This window comes from Rhinolophus sinicus, linkage group LG16, assembly GCF_036562045.2.
Source record: "Rhinolophus sinicus isolate RSC01 linkage group LG16, ASM3656204v1, whole genome shotgun sequence".
Taxonomy (NCBI): Eukaryota; Metazoa; Chordata; class Mammalia; order Chiroptera; family Rhinolophidae; genus Rhinolophus; species Rhinolophus sinicus.
The window spans coordinates 17,265,587-17,273,082 of NC_133765.1; the positions used below are offsets into that span (position 1 = coordinate 17,265,587).

At 47.2% G+C, this 7,496-nt stretch overlaps 1 pseudogene; it reads right to left on the reverse strand.

Moving 5' to 3' along the window:
• Window positions 1-2,586: 2,586 nt before the first annotated feature.
• Window positions 2,587-6,641, reverse strand: LOC141569267 (proteasome subunit alpha type-1 pseudogene; annotated as a pseudogene).
• Between the last annotated feature and the right edge of the window lie 855 nt (window positions 6,642-7,496).

A 7,496-nucleotide genomic window follows, 5' to 3' on the forward strand; every position in this document is an offset into this window, starting at 1 on the left:
TTCCTACTTGTCCCTTTTCATCTTTTCTGTCTTGTCTCAGTCTCTGGTCTCTGACTCTAGGAGGAGCTCTGCACAGGCTGAACACCCAACTTCCTTGGCAATTCTTCTCCTCAGGTGCAACAGAAATATTCAATAGAAGACTAAAACCCGTCACACACATGAAGAAATACAAATCAACTAAAAATCAGCTAATGTCAGTGATCTTTGAATATAACGAAAGTTCTGACCACTTTTACAAGGAACCAAGAATTACTGGATTGATTACATTGTTGTATTACAGTATGGAGAAAAAGTATGTCCGAGTAACCCTCATCATAGTTTAGCAGTTACCTGTTCTGGCAGGTTCTAGGGTATCTGGTGTGGCCTGTTCTCCCAGCCCCTCAGGAACATCACTCCCCTTATCATAGTTTTATTTCTCCAGCAGGTGAAAGAATTGTATTTCACAGTTATCTTTAAAACCACAAAGACACTACGGTCTTCATATGAAAACACTAGGACAGTGTGGGGACAGAGCCAGGAGAGCGGTGTCCAGGCTCTCAGCCTCACGTGGAAAGGTGCTGGCTCGGGTAGTAGATGGCCATCAACTGTGAGCAGATGGCCATCCGCTGTGGTTGGTTGGCCGTCAGCTGTTACCGGGTAGCCATTAGTCCCTAATATAACTGCCCTGGCTACACTAGGGGGTTAGTCGGCTGGTTGGCAGAGAGGCGGATGGCGGATTGTGGATCGTGTGGATCCTACTTCCTGTGTCTCATTCGGCCGCCAGTGAGACTGGGGTGCAGAAAGACCCCTCATTGAGGTACTGGCAGATGTTTGCTTTTGTGTCTTGACCAGCCGCCATCGAGGATATAGTGGTATGACTCCCTTATCTATGGCTCCATCGTTGTTCCTTTTTGGCCTCACCAGATCCTCCATTGTTATGCAGGGAGTGGGAGCTGAGTCCCTGCATTGCGGACAAGTACCTCATAACTGGTTCTGAGCACCAGTTCCAATATGGTGTGTGAGGGTAGGGGTGGGGGGTAGGTTTTCCACACCCCAAGTAATTTCATTCTGCTGGTGTCTGAGAATTCATCTCAATTCTGGCACGATCTACCCAGAGGTCAGCATCAGATCCCAGAGTTTTAGGGCTCAGTCCGACAAGACTGTCCCTCTGTTGCAGACACCAGTTCTGAGTCCAGGTTGTCACTAGTACCTCTGAATGAGGGGCTATAAATTGGAGGTTCCCAATACCACCTCCTTCAGTTTGATTAACTTACTAGAGCAGCTTAGAGAAGTCAGAGCAACATTTCATTCTGGAGATTGTTGTGTCATTGGAATTAACCTCTGATGGTTCGCAAAACATGAAGGATTTCATTGCCTCAAAAAGTTAAGGAAAGTTTATTTAAGAAGTAAGACGCCTGCATGGAAGTTGCCAGGACAGACAACTGCACCTAACTTCAGGGTAGCTTTTTCTTCTATAGGAAAGGGTAGGTTGATTTCCTTACTGCAAGAGACATGACATATACTGAGGTCATTTGATTGACATATTTTGGTTATATAACTAGTTTCTTTCTCTGCGTGCTCTTGCATACAGAAAAACCTATGGGGGAGCCAAGCCGTAATGATCATTTTAATTGTATTATAATGAGGTTAGAGTTCAAATAATGGACAAGTTTTAACAGTTTGCACATGTGTGAGGAACAAATTAATACCATTTGGGTCTTGTGTCCTTTTTTTAGGAGTGTTTTGACATCTTTGATTTATTTCTAGGGGATGAGCCTGGGCGGTCCCTGAGAAGGGAATGCAGGCCTGGGCCGTTCCCCTACAGGCTCACTTCTATTAACCCCTTTTTGCCTCACCATAGATCACCGGTTTATTGTAAAGGATATAAGTCAGTAACAGCCAGACGGAAGAGATGCTTAGGGCAAGGTATGTGAGGAGGAGGTGGGGAGAGTCCATGCCCTTTCTAGTCAAGCTGCCCCTCCAAATGTCCACGTGTTCACCAACCCAGAAGTTCTTTGAACCTGTCCTTTTGGGTTTTATGGGGGCTTTACTGCAAATGCATGATGGATTAAGTAATTGGCCATTGGCAATTGATTCAACCTCCAGCCTCTCATCCCTCCCTGGAGGTCGGGGTGCGACTGAAACTTCCAACCCTCTAATCACGTGATTGGTTCCACTGGCAATCAGCTCCCATGCTTAGGTGCTTCTGAAAGTCACCTCAATAACATAACAGAAGACACCCTTATCCCTCTCCTCACTTGGGAAAGTACAAGGGTTTTTGGAGCTGTGAGCCAGGAACTGGGGTAGAAGACCAAATATATATGAGAAGTAAAGTTTGGTCATCTGAGTGACCACATATATATTTCTTATACATCACCGTATCGCACCTATACTTTCTAGAAAATGATTCTATAGACCCTCTCAAAGAAAAATGCACCCCATTATATGGTCTCAGGAAGGTTGCTTGGAAAACACTCACACCTGGACTGATTCCTATAACATACATCCCACAACTCTGCATCTTTTGGTTCAAAATATAGAATTATTATCATCAGTACGTGGTTGTGCATTCTTGCCTATTTAATAATACACACGTACACTCGTTTATCACTTATTGTTCCGTTGGATTGTCAGCCTTTCCTGCAGGTTCCTCAACAGGTTGAGCAGGCTGTGTGCCTTTCTCTGTGGTGTTTCTTCAAGATCTTCCAGGAATAGAGACACAGCATCATCATGAATCAAACACTCCATGTCTTTACCAACAATTTCAATGAGAATATTTTTTGTACTTAGACTCCGTTCTGCAGAAAGTATCTCTTGTAAGGCGTGCAACCATGCTTCACCAGTTCATTCAGATTTTACTCCATAAACTCAGACATATGTCTTTCCAACTAAGTATAAGATGATTGAAAACCGATTCCACTGGGCATGGCTCTGCAGTCAAAATAGTAAGCAGATGGACAGGTTTGAAAATGTGAGGGCCCGTATCTCCAGAACCAGCAATAAGCAGCCCAACACCCAATGGCCTCCAGCCACACGTCTGCATGGGTGTCTGGGTCCTGCGTCTCATGAGAGCTATGAGATGAGACACAGGGAGAGGTGTATCAAGTAGAAATCTGAAAACCAAAAATACACTCCAGCTACATAAAATTACACAGCAGTCTAGCATCAGCATAAGTACTGTAACTGAGATATCAATATGGTTGTCCGCATGGAGTTTTTTTCTCACTGGGCTCTTTTCAATATAACCAGCACAACATGGGTTTTTGATTTCAGATCAACTATGGCTGAACCTTGTTTCACAGCTTCTATTACATATTCAATGAGATGAATCCTGCCCTGAGGGTTCCACCCAGTGAGGACATTATCATACTGGTTTCTAATGCGGTTCTCAGGTCAGGCTGTGACCTCCTGCAAAGCTGTGTGTCACAGCACCATTCCCATTATCGTGTGAAATCTGGTATTTCTTGAAAGATTTGAAAATATATTTGAATTGGAAAACATCAGTGAAAGGTTGATCTGTCTAGATGATATGATGTGGGGGGTGCAGTGATTCTGGTGTCAAAGAGCCACTAGTTTTGGGGAAGCATTTTGACATGTGGCCATTCGTTAGAGGACATAGTGTTTTGAAGAACGGGGGAGGGAGCCGTCTAAGTTCTGTGCATGAAAAAGGCGCCACCTGCTAAAGATGACAAGCTCAGGAGGGTCTGCACGGCAGACCTTACAAATTCAGGGACTGAAAGCAACCACATAGGATGATCTGAACATAAAAATGCCTCAAAAAGCGAGTTATGGTGAAAGTCACGTCCTTGGCCTGCAGTTTCCTTGACAAAGGTCCATCTTTACCTAAAGTGAGCCTGTCGATTATCTTTTTGCATCCATGGTAACATAACTTTGAAATATCAGAAATCTTTCCCAGACCCCTCAGGGCACACCCACTGCACCAAAGCAGGAAAACACAGAACCCCTTGATGATATCTTGTTCCCTGAATACAAATCTGTAAATGTTAATTTAACTATCGTATACCAAACAATGAAAAAGACATATGGGTCTCTCTGTTTTATTTATTTTTTCCATCCCTGAGATTTTCCCGATTTGCTTTCTCCCACCCCCTTAGTCTACCACCAATGGATTTCATGTAACCCTCCTTACATCTCCTCCTTTGATTCTAATGTATAAAATAAGCTGCAAAACTACTATTCTCTGGAGCATTTTCTCAATTCATTGAGATTTTGCTTCCTGGCAACTGTCGTCAGTTTGGTTCAAATACACTCATGAAAATTATCCACAGGTTTGGATGTTTATGTTGAAGGTCGTATAGCATGCTTCTGATGGGCCAGGTCCTACCGTAAGCACTTTGTGTGTATGAGCACATTGCGTCCCCTGCAAGCCTGGCACAGAGAGCGAGGCCATCCTTTATTACTGTGCACAGCAGCCACTTCACCAACTGCTCCCACAGACCATAATGTGGCCACTTAGTTCCTGCTACTGGACCGGCAATCTGTGACTATTACCGTGAGTGCCCAGTGAGTCACTGTGGAGTGCAGCTACGGGACACCCCACCAATGGGACTGCTGAGTAAGGCATCACATACCCTTCTTGTTAGATATTGCTGTCTGTGGAGGTTGTCCTCACGAGAACTTGTATGAGAGAGCCTGTGGTGCCGTAAGAAAATACCGCAGACCCGGGGGCTGACACAACAGAAATTTACGTTCTCACAGTACTGGAGGCTGGAAGTCCAAGCCAAGGTGCCATCAGGGTGAGTTTCTCCTAAGGCCTCTCTCCTCGGCCTGCAGATGGCTGCATTCTCCTGAGTCCTCACTGGGTCTTTCCTCTGTGTGTGCGACCCTCTGGTGTCTCTCTGTGTGTTAATCTCTTATACGTACACCAGTCAGATTTGATTAGGGCCCTGTCGTGCAGGAGACCCTGCTCGCTGCGCCATTTGTCGTGCAGGGGAACCTGCTCGCTGCGTGCGGGGTGGCCTGCGGGGTCTCTGCTCCCGCTCCCCATACAAGAACGCAGGATATGGTGAGGCCAAAAAGGAACACCCACGGAGCCATAGGTAGGGGAGTCATACCACTATATTCTCTCTGGCGGCACTATACTCTCACTGGAGGCTGGATCCACACCGTCCGCAAACCGCCATCCACGCTTGCCAGCCCAGCCACCATCTTCTTGCTAGCCCCCATTCTTCTCTCCTCTCTCTCTCTCTCTTTCCTAGCATAGCCACAGCAGTTATATTGTGGCCAATGGCTCACTGGTTACAGCTGACGGCCAACTAGCCACAGCTGATGGCCATGCAATCACAGTTGATGGCCATTTACTACCTGAGCCAGCACCTGTCTATGTGAGGCCGAGAGCCTGGAAACTGCTTTTTGGGGTTCTGTCCCCACAGGCCCATAGTATTATCCTCATTTTAACTTAATCACCTCTTTAACCCAATCTCCAATCAGACACAACCTGAGTGCTGGGGTTTAGGGCTTCAACGTATGAATTTGGGGAGGGGATGCATTTCAGCCCCTGATAGCACCCCACCAGTAGTGATGACAGTGTCATCCCATACAATGTGCTAAGAAGCTTGACTGTGGCAAGTGATGAAACAGAGCAGAATCTCAGGCGAGTTTCACAGGGGATTTACATTTGAGGCATAAACCTGGGAATTTCAGGAGCCAATGCTTTTCCTGTCATGTGACCTGCTCACATTATGGGTGACAGGCCCTCATATGTAGCCTAATGAAGGTATTTGGGATATGGGGCGCCAAGCATCTTTGAACTGGAGGCCCTAACTGTTGCCCGCGAACTTACAGCAACAAATGCCCCTGAGCTCACTCAGCCCCAGCTGCTGGTAGCTTCTCTGAGATTTCAGCTCTAGGAGACTGTGCCAGGCTAAAGTCCTGTCACCTCAACCATTTACACCCCCTATTCGTACCTCCCGTCCCAGACCTGTGGGCCTGGAGACTGGGGCTCTTTTCCACCCCTCTGTTCCCGCTCTCCTTGTCTCACAGAAAGTAGTGAACACTTCCCAACAAAGCCCCATTCTGGTACAATTTCCTCTTGAGTGGACACCTTTTATTGTAAGACCAGCATTTCAGTGGGTTCTGCAGAGGAAACAATGCACCATCGTTAACCCTCTCAAAGCCTCCACCTATTTTATAGTCAATCCTCACAACCAGCCATGTGTCTAAACAGAACACATTTAGGAAATTACACATAAGCCCCAGACACAGCACAGGTCAAAGTACACAACACTTTAAGTTTCTAACAGTTCCATTCACTCACATTTTTATTTTTAATTGTGTGAATTAATTGTTTTCTTATAGGGAGGTCCTGTCCCCAAAGGAGGTTGCATGGCTTTTGTGGCTGCAGTTCTCCAACCCGACGGTAGAGGTCACGACTAACCAAGAAATGGTGTCTTTACCAGCAGGCGCTGAGCCCACCTCTCCTGGGGGTTCGGTGCCCCTCCATCCTGTGCCATTCTGGGCCTGGAGCCTCTCAGCAGTTCCCACCTGCGGCTGTCCTGCCCTGGAGGTGCCTGGTGGGTGTCTTCCCTCCCAGGTACCGTTCTGGCCGCCTCCCCTACAGAGATTCCCTATACTTGCCTTTTCCCATCATCCCCGGTGGGTTGGGCTTGGCCAATGGCAGTCTGTGCCTTTTTGATCCACATCCATGCTTTTTTGCTGTTTATAATTGAGAGGGTTTCTTTCATCAAACATAACTTATAAGAAGTAAACAAACAATAAAGTTAAATGGTGACTGAGTGCAGTGTAGGTGACAGATAAGTCCTGGTGGTGACTGCAGTGGCACTAGCCATCTTGTGTACCAACGTAAGAGGAGGTAGTGGGATCCCCAGGTCACATGGCAGGAGGAGGGGCAGAGAAAACACCACGGAAGTGACCTTGAATCTTGAACTGTGCTCTTGGCAGATGGAAGGGCCCGAGCTAATGCTAGAAGCATGAAGATCCAGTTTGTTTGGGACTCTCGGGTACCCAGGTAAGAAGAAGGGGATGCTGGGAGGTGAAGGCGGAGGTGAACCTGGAAAGCCAGTTGTGGCAAAATGAGTATGGACTTTGGAGCCATGTGAGAACCGGACATTAGTTCCTAGACAATGCAGAGCGAACTGGGTATGTGACTGGTGGGGTGGGAGAGGGGAGGGACACTGCCTGACTGCTGGATGGTGGAATGGAGTGTGCAGAGCTGACTGGAAGACTGGATGAGGGGGAATGTATCAATAGTAGAGACCTCTTCTGCCAGAGGCCTGTAGGCTTCTGAGAGATGGGAGTGGCTGGGTACCAGGGTCCTCAAAGTTGTTGCCCCTGCCTTGTCCATCCGCTTACCAAACAACCTGTCCACGGGTACTGTCCATCCCACAGGTCCAAGCCTGTGTGAATGAGTGCCCAGCTGGCTCAATGACTGCGTCCAGCGTAGCTTAGGTGCACCCATGTGGATGCAGGTGAGAAGAGGGAGGTTGAGGAGAGGAGAAGGCATGAGGGGCTGTGGACAGGACCAAGGTCCCAGGGAA